Here is a 14581-nt window from a genome sequence, read left to right as displayed (position 1 = left end):
CTTTAAGAAGGATGCAGAGAAACTGCAGAGGGTTCCGAGGAGGGCAACAAAGATGATCAGGGGACTGGAAACAAAGCCCTATGAGGAGAGACTGAAAGAACTGGGCCTGTTTAGCCTTGAGAAGAGAAGACTGAGGGGAGATAGAGTTGCGCTCTTCAAGTCCTTGAAAGGTTGTCACAGAGAGGAAGGCCAGGATCACGTCTCGATCATCCCAGAATACAGGACACGGAATAATGGTCTCAAGTGACAGGAAGCCAGATTCCAGCTGAACATCAGGAAAAACTTCCTGACTGTTAGAGCAATACGACAATGGAGCCAATGACCTAGGGAGGTGGTGGGCTCTCCCACACTGGAGGCATTCAAGACAAGGCTGGACAGCCATCTGTCAGGGATGCTCTGACTTAGATTCCTGCACTGAGCAGGGGGTTGGACTCGATGGTCTTGTAGGCCCCTTCCAACTGTACTATTCTATGATCCTATGATCAACATGAAGCTGACAAGAGTAAAGGCAATGCTTCCCAGAAGTCCTGGCAATCTCCAACCACCACCACAAGGACTATAAAGGAGATGCTGGTGGAAGCTAGTAAAGTGAGCAGGGGGGTTGGAAGAAACATTACCACCACCACCGCCGCCGCCTGAGTTGAATCAGTTCAGTGGTTAACTTTCAGCTGTGCTTTAGTAACCAGTGTAGACTTTTCAATACTCGTGAGATCTGGTCAAACCACGACATCCCTATCAATAGTTTTGCAGCCGTATTCTCAAGCCAGCTGAAGTTTCTGAGCCACCTTCAAAAACAGTCCCATGCAGACCACATTACAGGAGTCCAGCCATTCCCAACTTGCTGCCCTCCAGATGCGTTGGACTGCACTTCCAGTCCAACACATCTGGAGGGCTCCAGATTGGGGACAGCTCCAGTAGTCTCACGTATATGTTTGCTGGGGCATGGATAACTTTAAGCCAGGGTAGAACAGGGTGCGACTTTAGCTGCAATGGCACAACACCATCTGCATCACCTAAGAATCAGGTGTGATTGGCTTCCCGTTTAGAAATCCTTCCCTGCCATATGTGCCCAACTTTAGTCGATTTGGCCTCTGTCTGTTTAAGCAGAAGGAGTCAACCACATACATTAGCTCAAATAGCTAGATGATGACGACGATGACGACAACGACGACAATATACTGCTAAACCAGCTTTCCCCAACTGGATGCTTTCCAGATATGTTGGATTAAAATACCCATCATCCTCAGCCAGCATGCCTATCTGGAGGACTCCTGGTTGAGGAAAGCTCTGTTAAACTCTCACATCATCAAAAAGGTGCAGTGAAAATGAAGGAATTCTTGTACATCATGGGGGGAAAAACACATACAACTTCTTTGCTCATTGATGCAACCAAAACACCGAGGGGTGATTATAATGTGAATTCCCTTGACACAGACTTTTATTTCATGCAAATGACTATGATTAGGATTCAGATACATTTTTCTGTTTTCACACATTACTTAATCAATGTGAAGTACTGTGTAAAAATTGCATCTCTTTATAACAGTTGTTTTGACCAAGTCAAGTATTGCTGCTAGAATTCTAATCCAGACTTGTGATTCAATTATCATTTGGAGACTTTCTAAATTCAAATTAAGTTTGCTAAAAAAGAAAAAGAAAAAAAGATGGTTAATACTACCAAGATGGATCAATTGTAAGAAATTAACAGAATAACTCCCCTTTGCCAGAAAATGTAAAACATAGTAAGAAGTTTCTTTAAAAAAAATAGTTTGCAAAAAGGGTTATGAAGAAGGAAATCTGGGCATTAAAACATACAGTAAAGGCTACACCTCTCTGTTTATTCATGTTGAGGCAAATCATACACACTTTTTCCATTTTATTAGGGATGTCAGAGGATTCCGCCATGGATCTCAGGCCGAATGCCAGTGCATTCAGCCCCCCGAAATCTGTGGCAGAATGAAGCCCCCCTGCCCCATCACCCCACGAAAGGCACGCAAAACGGAGCACTTACCTGGTGCCGTTTGCGCTGCTTTGCGAATGGCAGCCGCATCTGCGGCCGCCATTCGCTTCCCCATTTTTGCCGTGATAGGCTACGTAAATACTTATGTAGCCTATCACGGCTAACACAGGGACGCCATTTGCATCCCTGCGGAGGCCATGATAGGCTATGTAAATATTTATGTAGCCTATCACGGCAAAAAAAGGGAACGCAAATGGCGGCCGCCGTAGCTGCCGCCATTTGTGCCCGTTTTTTTGCTGTGATAGGCTACGTAAATATTTATGTAGCAAAGAAACAGGAACGCAAATGGCGGCTGCCATAGCCACTGCCATTTGCGTCCGCAGGCTCTGCACGCCTGTGAATGCACCTGGGTGGCGGCTCCGCAGAGTTAAGATTTCAGGGGGAGGTGCGGAGCACCTCCCCCCCACAGCAAATCACCCTTTCGAAAAGGTAAGTGACTTTCACACATCCCTACATTTTATTTTTTGATGTGTCAAAAACAGACTTTCCTTTTTCAGTGATTCCCCGCCCCTTGCCCAGTGTGGCAATGGTGCATAGGGAGACTTGGGTTCAAATTCTCACTCAGCTACAAAGCTTGCTCAGTGATCTCCTTGAGCCAGTCTCTGGGTCTATCTACACGGAATATTTACTCCAGTCCTGCTGCAGCCCCAAGATGATTGTGGCACAAGATGTTTGCCCTTCTCTGTAGCAAGTGTGCTGTTTCTTGCTGTAAAATCTGTTTTTTTTTTTTAAACTGACGGTTTTCTGACGGATTTTCCCATTGCCGCGGCTTCAGCGGGTTTGGGGAGATTGTGTGACCTGAACTGCCCTTGGTGTGGGCTGCTGGGAGCAGCACTGATTGGGGGAAGGGAAAATTGCATGGAGCAGGGGGCAGGGGGAGAGCAGAGGGCTAAACATGTCTACCCAAGTAACTTCAATTGCACTTTGCCAACCCTCTGCATTGAGCAGGGGGTTGGACTCAATGGTCTTATAGGCCCCTTCTAACCCTACTGTTCTATGATTCTATAAGTATAGGAGCAGAGGGGTCTGGAGAATTCCTTTGCCTGTTGTTTTCAATATTCACTGACAGCGGGAGGGGGGAGGGGGTGGGCAGCCCTGTTGCTTCGAAACTGCACTGTTGCGAACGTGCGCTGGATAAACATGCTTACTTGGAAGTAACTCTCTCCAATTTCACTTCACTGACCACAGGAGTGAAGTCAGGGAGTGGCAGAGTGCAAGCCTCAAGCCTGTCGTTTTAAAACTATGCTATTACGGCACTGCAAAAGTATTTCTTATGGAGTTACGCAGGGCCTTACTGATTTTAAAAGCAGATGGCCCCCAAATGACCCCTAATCCCGCAAAGAAGGGCTGGGCATGGAGGAGATCTGTCAGCTAAACATGCCTTCTTGGAAGTAACTCATCCTCCATTGTACCTCATGGAGTGTGGGAGGGTGGGGGGAGAGGTTTGGGGAGCAAGCCTCTGCTCATTCACTGCCCTGCATCTGGGCAGCTGATGACCAGTTCTACTCATGGGACTCAGCCCACCCAACCCCAAACTAAAGTGGTTTCAGGTGCCATTTGCCCCATGCAAGTGGGATGTTGTTTTTTAACGTATACACTGCGTTACTGGCCAGTTTGCCCCTGGGAGGGAGCTAACCCGATGTCATAAAAATTCGGATTTAAATGGAATCGCCTCAAAAATGGTCTCCATGCAGATCCAGCCACTGTCTCTCAGCCTAACCTACCTCACTGGGTTATTCTGAAGGTAAATGGAGGGGACTGACCAAAGCCTTACCATCATTAGGACCTTTAAGCAAGCCACTGTATTCTCTCAGCCACAGTCTGCATGCAGCATGCAAAACATGCTATATGATTATTACTGGATGCATAGAATTGCATAATCTTGTTTGTAGAAAGGGTTGCTTGGAGATGGAGGCCGAGGGAGCAGTAAAAGAAGTAATGTGAAAAACGGTTCCAACCCCCCGTCCCACTATTTTTCACATCGGTCCACTATTGATCTGGTGATGATTAGAAGCCCAATGGAAATGGAAATGAAATTTCCATACGGCCGTACTACTTAAGGGTTTGTTTGCCTTTTAAAGCAATTTTGATATTAGAAAATGAAAATCCCCCAATTTTAAAATAATCAAAATAGATGTAAAAAAAAGAAGAAGCAGAAGTTAAAAAAATGATAGAATAAGCAAAACAAAACTAAGCAGATAGATTAAACAGTTCCTGAAATAAATGATTCTAAAGGAGGTGGTAAAAAGACAAGAAAGGAGCCAGACAGATCTCTAGAGACAGGAACATCTGGAACGTGGGAGTAGCTGCCACTTCAGAGCCCCTCCACACCGTTGCTGGAAGGCTGAAATTCAAATTGACAAGTTCTTTGACAAGTAGGGAATATGGCTCTACTGGGCTAAAGGACGTAGTGTGTGGAGAGGGTGAAATTGACAGGGATATTTACAATGGGAGTACGTAGAGGACAGGCGGCCTTGCGAAAAAACACTGATACATTTTTTTAAAAAAAATACGACCCCATTTACGTAAATTTAAAGACTTGAGAAATAATATTTTTAAAAAACCACAATCCCAGTTATGCAAATTGCCGCCACCAGTTAAAAAAAAAAATTGAAATCCATGTACTGGATCGACTCGCTACAGATCAAGTCAGCTCCACTGGGGGGAAATGGGACAAAATCCACCAGGACCGAATTGGTAAAACCCATTGAGATTTCACCCTCAAAACACAATCCTCATACATCCCTACTTCAAAAACAAGCAGGACACGGCCAAAAGTCAATCTCAGTCAGTCTCAAAGGGTGGGCTTGTTTGTATGACAGGAGGCTTTCCTTTAAATCTCTTGGTCCCCACACTTGGTCTAAACACTGAGGATTTTAAAGGTAATGACCAGCATCTTGAATGGAGTCCAAAAACAGAGCAGTAGCCCCTGTAAATGGGATAATAAAGGCATCACATGATCCAAAAGAATAGCTTCTAGTACAGCCTTCCCCAGCCTGGCCTCTTCCAGATTTTTTAACTACATCTCCCATCATCTCGAGCCAGCATGACCAATGACCAGGCTGGCTGGCAAAGATGGGGTTTGCAGTCCAACCCATTTGGAATTCACCAGATTGGGGAGGGCTGCTCTAGTAAGGTATTAACTGCAACAGACTTATATTACAAAGTAAAGTCTGTAGCCTGGAGAGATCTTCTCTAGTCAGACTGTCTGTGACCACTTGTAGCCATAAGCTTCCTCACCGGTTCTTTTAAAAAAAATCTTACTGGTATTCCTGAATACAATTTCCTCTCTTCACCCCTGTCTTGCTTGCCAGCAACTCAAAGACAGATACTTCTGGGCTGAGAAATTCTCCCCTTTGTCTCTTTTTATTCCACCCAGACACATTTTTTCAATTAAAACAGATTTGTGCAAATTATTCTGAATGCACCACAAATCTCTTTGCACGGTTAAAGTTGATTAATCGGGGATGGGAAGTGAAAATTAAAATACGTCAATAGCTTACAAAAGAAGAGAAGAGGAAAGCAAGAAAGAAAAGACCCTCTCCTGGGCTTTTAATCTCGGGACAAACTTGTCTGGCTTTGAAAAGGGCCTTGCCTGTTTCGCGCAGGTGAAAAAATAGACTGCAGCTGCAATCCTATCCTATGCATGCTTTCCTGGGAGTAAGCTGTACTGTACACAGTAAGAATTGTATCCAAGTAAATATACAGAGGTTTGCTCTGTCCGGCTGCAGTCTTAGGCATACTCACATGAGAGTAAGCTCCATTCAACCCTGCAGGACTTACTTCTGGGTAAACATGCATATATGATCCAGCTGCATATAGCAATTTGGAAGAATTTAATCCTTTCATTTGTTACCTTTTTTCTCTCTTTCTCTCTTTTCCCCTTTTAAACATTTGTGAGAATGTCACACTTTTTAAACTGGCAAAGACACCTATAATGCTTCATTTGTTTATTTTACTTTTAGACCACCAATAACCAAAGTTCTCTGCGCAGCGTACAGGTGAATTAAAAGTGTAAACTACAACATCACAACAAAACTATGATAATAAAACACCACAAAATAAAAGCAGCATCAACAAGGGATTAAGGGGGAAAAAACCATGAAGTGCATCATAAAATCAAAGTAAAACCAGCAGCAAAAATAAAACAGTGCAGAGATCTACAGAGCAGTCAAACAGTTATTTAAATGCCTGGGAGAATAAAAGGGTATGCTGAAAAGACCATAATGTAGGCATCAGGCGTGCAAGTGAGGGCATTCCATGGATGGGGTACCATACCTGAAAAGCTCGCCCCCTCTCTCTCAGCCGCCTACCTCACCTCATTAGTTAGAGGCACCTAGACAGTGGTAACACTTTTAGACCAGATTCACATGATCACCATGGCTTAAACAAGCCACAATGACTTGTTTAAGCTGCGAGCTGTGCACCATTTGCCTAATCACCCGCCAGGGCACAGCTGGTCATGTCATCTGAACTCAGGTGGCATGGCTTGTGGGAAGGGGAAACAACCCACAAATAAACCATGGGCTGTTGTTGGATTATTTCAGGGTTGCTTCCCCCTCCAAAAAGCCATGCTGCCCAGGTTCAGACGATACGACAAACTGCGCCCAGGTGGGTGATTAGGCAAATGGCACCTTTATTTTGTTTGTTTGTTTGTTTGTTTGTTTGTTTCTATACTGCCCAATAGCCAAAGGTCTCTGGGCAGTTCACAAAAATTAAAACCACAAAGTGCAGCATAAAACAATATAAAATATGGAAGCTTAAATCCACAAAATAACAGTACAACCAGAATAAAACCTAGCAGCAATGCAGAGATTTAAAATACAGATTTAAGACACCAGAGCTAAAAGACCAGGAAGCTAAAATGGTAAAATAATTGGGAGAAGAAAAAGGTCTTCACCTGGCACCTGAAGGAGTACAACGTAGGTGCCAGGCGAACCTCTCTAGGGAGCTCATTCCACAGCTGGGGTGCCACAGCAGAAAAGGCTCTCTTCCTGATAGCCACTCACCTCACTTCCTTTGGCAAGGGCTCATGCATAAGGACCCCTGAAGATGATCTTAGGATCTGGGCAGGCACATATGGGAAGAGGTGATCCTTCAGATAACCTGGCCCCAAGCCATTTAGGGCTTTGAATGTTAATACCAGCACTTTGAATTGGGCCTGGAAATGGACTGGCAGCTGGAAAAGTACTGGCGTAATGTGATCTCGTTGGCCAGTCCCTGTTAACAATCTTGCTACCCTATTTTGGACCAGCTGAAGTTTCTGGATCATTTTCAAAGGCAGCCCCATGTATAACGCGTTGCAGTAATTCAGACAAGAGGTGATAAGAGCATGGGTAACTGTAGCTAGGCTATCTCTGTCCAGATAAGGGCATAGTTGGTATACCAGCCTCAGCTAATAAAAAGTGCTCCGTGCCACTAAGTTCACCTGTGCCTCAAGTGACAGTTCTGGGTCCAAGAGCACCCCCAGACTACGAACGTGATCCTTTAGGGGGAGTGCAACCCCCTCCAGAACAGGTTGAATATCACCTAGCCGGGCAGACGAACCACCCACTAACAGTACCTCTGTCTTGTCTGGACTGAGTTTCAGTTTATCGGCCCTCATCCAGTCCATTACCATGTCTAGGCACTGATTCAGAACAGCCACTGCCTTACCTGGGTTTGATGAAAAAGAGAGGTAGAGCTGGGTGTCATCCGCATATTGATAGCGTCTCAGCCCACACCTCTGTGCCACAGCTCAGGCCATCGTGGTTTGTTTAACCCACAGTGACTGTTCAAACCGGCCATTAGAGTGCTACAGGAACATCCAAAACCTGTTGAATCAGAAGTAATTGGATGGAAAAAAAATATCATGCAAACAGTAGGCAAAAATGGATCGTCCATGCTGATTTGAAATATCTGTCTCCTTCTTTCCTCCCATTCAGTCAGTTTAGTAGATAGATCATAGAATCATAGAATAGTATAGAATAGTAGGGTTGGAAGGGGCCTATAAGACCATCGAGTCCAACCCCCTGCTCAATGCAGGAATCTAAGTCAACGCATCCATGACAGATTCCAGCTTCATCTTGCATGCCTCCAGTGTGGGAGATCCCACCACCTCCCTAGGTCATTAGTTCCATTGTCATATTGCTCTAACAGTCAGAAAGTTTTCCTGATGTTCAGCTGGAATCTGGCTTCCTGTCACTTGAGCCCAGTATTCCGTGTCCTGCACTCTGGGATGATTGAGAAGAGATGCTGGCCTTCCTCTCTGTGGCAACCTTTCAAGTACTTGAAGAGCACTATCCTATCTCCCTTCAGTCTTCTCTTTGCTAGGCTAAACAAGCCCAGTTCTTTCAGTCTCTCCTCAATAGGGCTTTGCTTCCAGTCCCCTGCTCATCTTCATTGCCCTCCTCTGAACCTTCTCCAGCTTGTCTGCATCCTTCTTCAAGTGCGGTGCCCAGAACTGGACACAGTACTCCAGATGAGGCCTAACCAGTGCTGAGTAGAGGGGAACTAGTACTTCCTGGGATTTGGAAGCTATGCTTCTAGTAATGCAGCCCAAAAGAGCACTTGCCTTTTTTGCAGCCACATCACATTGTTGGCTCATGTTCAGCTTGTGACTGACAACAATTCCAAGATCCTTCTCGCTTGTAGTGTTGTTGAGCCATGTATCCTCCATCTTGTAACTGTGCATTTGGTTTCTTTTTCCGAGGTGCAGAACTTGGCATTTATCCCTATTAAATTGCATTCTGTTGTTTTCTGCCCAGCGCTCCAGCCTATCAAGATCACTTTGAATTTTGTTTCTGTCTTCCAAGGTATTAGCTATCCTGTCCAATTTGGTGTCATCTGCAAATTTGATCAGCATTCCCTGCACCTCCTCCTCCAAGTCATTAATAAAAATGGTGCAGAGCACTGGGCCCAAGACTGAGCCCTGCGATACCCTACTCGTTACCTCTCCCCAGTTTGAGAAGATCCCATTGATAAGCACTCTTTGAGTCCAGTTCTATAGCCAACTGTGGTTTCACCTGATAGTTGTTTCACCTAGTCCACTTTGAGCTAGTTCGCTAATCAGGATATTATGGGGGACTTTGTCGAAAGCTTTGCTGAAGTCGAGGTATATGATGTCCACAGCATTCCCACAGTCCACAAGGGAGGTTGCCTGATCCAAAAATGAGATCAGATTCGTCTGGCCGGATTTTTCTTGACAAATCCATGTAGGCTTCGAGTAATCACTGCATTGTTGTCAAGGGGCTTAAAGATGGATCGCTTTATCATCTGCTCCAGAATTTTCCCAGGGATTGATTTCAGACTGAGTGGTGTGTGTTCCCAGGTTCCTCCTTTTTGCCCTTTTTGCAGATAGGGACAATATTAGCCCTCCTCCAGTCATCTGGCACTTCACCCGTCCTCCATGATTTCTCAAGGATAATAGACCACTGTTCTGAGTGTTCTTCTGCCAGTTTCTTGATTACTCTAGGATGCAGTTCATCTGGCCCTGGAGATATATGATAGACAGACAGACAGACAGACAGACAGACAAAACTACATTCCACCAAAGGAAGCACAAGGTATTTAAGTGAAGCCTCGAGCAGTGTCGTTCATATCCATTCATTATTTCTTAATGCTGTTTGACTGGAAGTTTGTGTGTATGTGTTTGTGTACATAGAATCATAGAATCATAGAATAGTAGGGTTGGAAGGGGCCTCTGGAGCTTAAAAATGAGTGACCCCCATCTTCCTTGCCTTTACCAGGTGAACTTTGTGCCCGTTTCATATTTCTCTCCGTACGGTCCTGATAAAAGCATTATCGGGGAAATTCAAAAGCGAGCATAAAACCAGCATGGCTAATTTAGGCTAATTAGTATGGCGGAAGCTGAGCCCTTGTACTTCAGAGGTTCCCATGCCCTCCCATGCCTCCACCTGATCGCCTTGTCCAGCAGCAAACCCAGGAGGCACCACCAATTATATCATAACCTCTTCAAACGCTGAACCACTCCAGCTAATTTTATCCTATTAAACAGGCGGAAGGATTCAGAAGAAAGGTTCTCCCCCAAAAGCTTCAATTACCAGTGTCCCTGATTACCATCTTAACAATCCTATATGCTATAGTTCAATACTTCTTTTTATTATTTGCTTAGTATTGCTTTCTTGATTGAGATGAAAAGTGAGTATTAAGTGCACGTCTTTTCAACTCTAATGGGTGACATTAATAAAGAATGGATGGAGGGGAGAAAGAAATCTCTTTTATTATTAGCAGGGTTAATCAAAGTCAAGTCTGGAAGCGTTCAAAGGCAAATGTGATCTGGAGATGGAGGGAAGTAAACATCTCTCAGTATCTTAGCATTTTTGGCAGCCAACGGTAAACCCCCAATAGCAAGTGGTGTCTCAAGAGAAGGTATACGAACCAGCAAAAAAAGTTTGATAGAAGGGGGTGGGGGGACAAGGAGGAAAAGAGATTACTGCAGTACTGGCTGGTAAAAGGTAAAAGGTAAAGGTGTCCCCAACCAGTCGTGTCCGACTCTAGGGTGCGGTGCTCATCCCCGTTTCTAAGCCGAAGAGCCAGCATTGTCTGAAGACGCTTCCGTGGTCATGTGGCCGGCATGACTGAACACCGAGGTGCACGGAGCGCTGTTACCTTTCCCACCGAAGCGGTACCTATTTATCTACTTGCAGTTTCTTGCTTTCGAACTGCTAGGTTGGCAGGAGCTGGGACTGAAGATGGGAGCTCACTCCGTCACGCGGCACTCGGGTCTCGAACTGCTGACCTGCCGACCTTCCAGTCTGCAGTTCAGCGTCTTAACCACTAAGCCACCGCGAGTATGTAAATCTGATTGCATTAATAGGTATTGGGAGATATGGAAGATAATGTCATTCCTTTGGTTTTAACCAACAGGCACTTTATCTATAGCCCGGCCATTTCTTGGAGAGTGAAATAACGAGTGCTGCATTGGGACAGCGATAAGTTAAAACATCCGTTGTGCATTTTTAGCACTTCTGATCCTTGTACTCCAGGCGTGGTGGACTGCACCTGTGTGATCGCTCCTGGACGTATTAGTTTCCCAGTGGTCCATAGTCCTGGTGCACAACAACTCTGGTGCAGTCCACATGGCTGAGCCAAAATGGTCAGCTCGCTTTTCAAAAATTAGCATTTAGAATCATCGAGTTGGAAGGGGCGTGCTCAGTGTGCAGGAATCCAGTTTTAAAGCAACCTTGACAGATGGCTGTCCAGTATAGCTCTCTCTGAATGCTCAGAGTGTTTCACATACATTATCTCATAATCCTAACAATTCAGTGAGGCTGGTCTGTATTAATTTCATAGATTAATTCACTATATTAATTATTAATGTCATATTGCAGATTGGGGTGGTGGGGAGGACTGGGGCTGAGAGACAGTGGCATGCATAAAGCTGCCATGGCAGGAAGTTCATGGCAGGGGTGAGATTTGAACTGGGGATTTGAACTGATTCACAACCACTTCGCACGACACTGTTTGTGTGTGGCAGTGCCTGATCAGGAGCACAGGGTGGTATCACCTGAGAATGCCCTAACACCAGTGAAGTCCATGTGCTCTGCAGTTGTACTCCATAGGTACAGAGCTCGGTATTGGACTGAGAATTCAGCAGTCTGAGAACCTCCACTTTCATTTTAAAAATATACACAGGTTTCTAGCCCTCAAGGCTGTATAGATAGACTTGACAGTTGAGTGGGCAATAAGGTTGCCATCTGGCCAGGAGGAATGACAAACTGCAATAAATAAATAAATAAACAAACAAACACACAAAACATAAATCAACAGTTCAAAATGGAACCTCAGCAGCATATGAAAGGGTAAGCAGGCTATGTGTCGCATGGCAGCTTACTATTAACACGTGCATTTACATGCAGGTGCGTTCAAAACAAGAGGCACTCCAGTGACAAGATTCTGCTCCACTAGGAGGTTTAAATTCTAGAGATAAATAGCATTACAAGGCATTCCCCAAAAGCAAAAATGGGGACAAATCACAGAATCATAGAATAGTAGGGTTGGAAGGGGCCTACAAGGCCATCGAGTCCAACCCCCTGCTCAGTGCAGGAATCATTAAGGGATAGTGATTCACCAGTGATCAGAAAACAGGAAGTGACCCTAGTTAACTTAATAGGGATAGCTGTAGTTTTGTTAAAAACCATTGAGGGTGATGCTGCTGTCATCATTTCCCAAATGGGTGCACTGAAACCCTCCAAACTAGAGAAGGGCAATATTGGATTCAAAAAGGAGAGAAGCGCCTCAGGATGCTGTAACAAAGATTTTATTGTGAAAAGCCCAACGCGTTTCGGCCTCTTTTTTATTTTAAGACCTTCTACAGGGGGCTGTAATGATAATAATTCTAGTTTAATGAGGGTACTGAGAATTCTCCCCCCCATTCCACAAACAGACGTACATGCATGCACGCACACACACAGACAGACAGACAGAACTACAGTTCCCAGAACTCTTTGGAAAGTCAGAACAGCCATTAAGGGTGCAATCCTATGCATGTTTGGAGAGAAAAAAGTCTACAATTCCCAGCATGCCCCAGCCAGCTATGGCATGCTGGGAGTTGTACACTTTTCTCTGTCTAAACATGCATAGGATTGTGCCCTAAACCAGTTTACATCTAAAGTGTACTGTGCCCTAAATAGCAGCTGCCAACACAGGCCTTCACTTACCACCAGCTTAAATTGTCCCTAATTTACATCATAGATATACATCCTATGGCCTTTAAAAACCTACCTTCCCTCTTTAAAAATATTTACTATAAAGACCCCCAGACTAATAATCAGTATTCACTTCTTCTTCTTTGGGGGTCAATATATGCTCAAATTGCAAATCAGTGACTCAAAATCACGAGGGATGGGGTGGAAAGGGGGTAAATAATAGGGACTCTGGAGTTAATCCCCTCTGACATGGTTGCTCAAGGCTGGGTGTGAAAATGTTATCCCCTTGTTTTTTAACCAGCAATATGTTTTCACCTCAAACTGAGCGACTTTTGCATCATCTCTCCTTTGTTGTCAATGTGACACCACTAAACTGCTATCTCCAGAAGAATCTGACCTCCGAAAACAAAACAGCAGCTAAGCAAAGCCTCCACCCCCACCCATCCTATCTGGGCTCATTTTTCTTAATGGTTTCCCAAAGCTTAATCTGTTAGCCTAAGTGTTCAGGGCCATTAGCACCCCGAGTCCACCTTTGCTGATAGAAAACTACATGGACTTCAAGGAGCCAGCCGTTAAAGGAGGAGTAAACCACCAGCCAAGGCGAGCGAGGGTCCCTTCTTTCCCCAGAGACTATGTGGTGTATCTAGTGCATCCCTGAATTTCATCCTTCTGCCATTGCTGCTCCAAGCATGGCTCTCACCTGGTCCCACAATCCAATCCTCCCTGCTCACAATCTGTTTCACATCAACTCTGCTGGTGTTCCCGGCTTCCTTGTGAGTAGCTGCAAGTGGTTCTGCAGTGTAACCAACTGTCTGCTGTTGCAGCCTGGCAGGCACTGAATGACCCACCAAATTATATATGGTCCTTCCAGCCATGTGTGGTGGTCCACCAGGCAGTCCACCCAGGACTTGATACACTGCCCCCCCCCCTTTGCTGCCTACCTCCATTGGGAGTTTGTCAGAATCCTTTTTGTATGTCTTCTGGAAAACTCTTATGTGAAGGTTTGAGGCCTACAGAGGCAAAGGGGGGGAAAGATCGGGCTTAGAGGCTTGGAATTTTCTGTTGGGAGGGGGTAACCCTGAGAGGAGTCGTTTAATTTCTCTGGTTAAGCGTCAGTTTCATTTCTCCACTTAAGTTTCATTTTTTCAGGTTTGAAGCAGTATTTTCGGTTTTGAGGGAGGAGGGTATAGAAAGAGATTGAGAGAGAAGGAGAGAGACAGCCAGAGCCTGAAGTGAGAGCAGAGTCTGAAGAGTGAGCAGGATGAAGCAGCCTAGAAAAGTCTAAGGACAGCTAAGGTAAAAGAGCTTGCATTTTGCAAATTTTAATTTCTTGTAAGGCCTTATATATCACTCAGCTCTATTGTGTAAATACCTTTAGTTGTGATTTGCTTGCTTTGATTTACCAGTAAACTGTTGTGGTTACACCCTGAGTCTAAAGTTTCAGTCACCCCACGTCTACAGCCTAAATCCCACCTTACTGGGATTGTTTAATCCCACTTTACTGGGAAGTTTAAAAGAAGGAAGGTGGGATTCTTAAGGATGCAAGAGATCCTTAAGGGGTTGCTCAGGGGGTCCAGATCATAAGGGGAACCTTGACATCTTGTTTTGTTCACCATCCCATTGTGTCATGGGCCGCTGGTTTTTATTGGTAATATCTGGTAATCTTAAATTGTATTGTTAACTACTTTTTATGGAACTTCTATGGACTATATATTTATTGATGTTTAAAAATTATATATCTTCTGAACTGTTTTTATCAGTGATTTCAGTTTTCTGGAAAACTTTCCAGTGCAAATTAGGTTTCTTTGCATAAGGTCACTTGCATAGGAAACTTTTCAGTTGGTGTCAGATAATGTTCTGTTGCCCTAGAGCAGGCGTGGGCAACATGTGACCCTCGAGAAGTTTGGGCCTA

The sequence above is a fragment of the Heloderma suspectum genome, chromosome 1, assembly GCF_057233095.1.
Source record: "Heloderma suspectum isolate Gila_16-S chromosome 1, 16-S_ref, whole genome shotgun sequence".
Taxonomy (NCBI): domain Eukaryota; kingdom Metazoa; phylum Chordata; class Lepidosauria; order Squamata; family Helodermatidae; genus Heloderma; species Heloderma suspectum.
Note: the sequence above shows the minus strand (reverse complement) of the source record.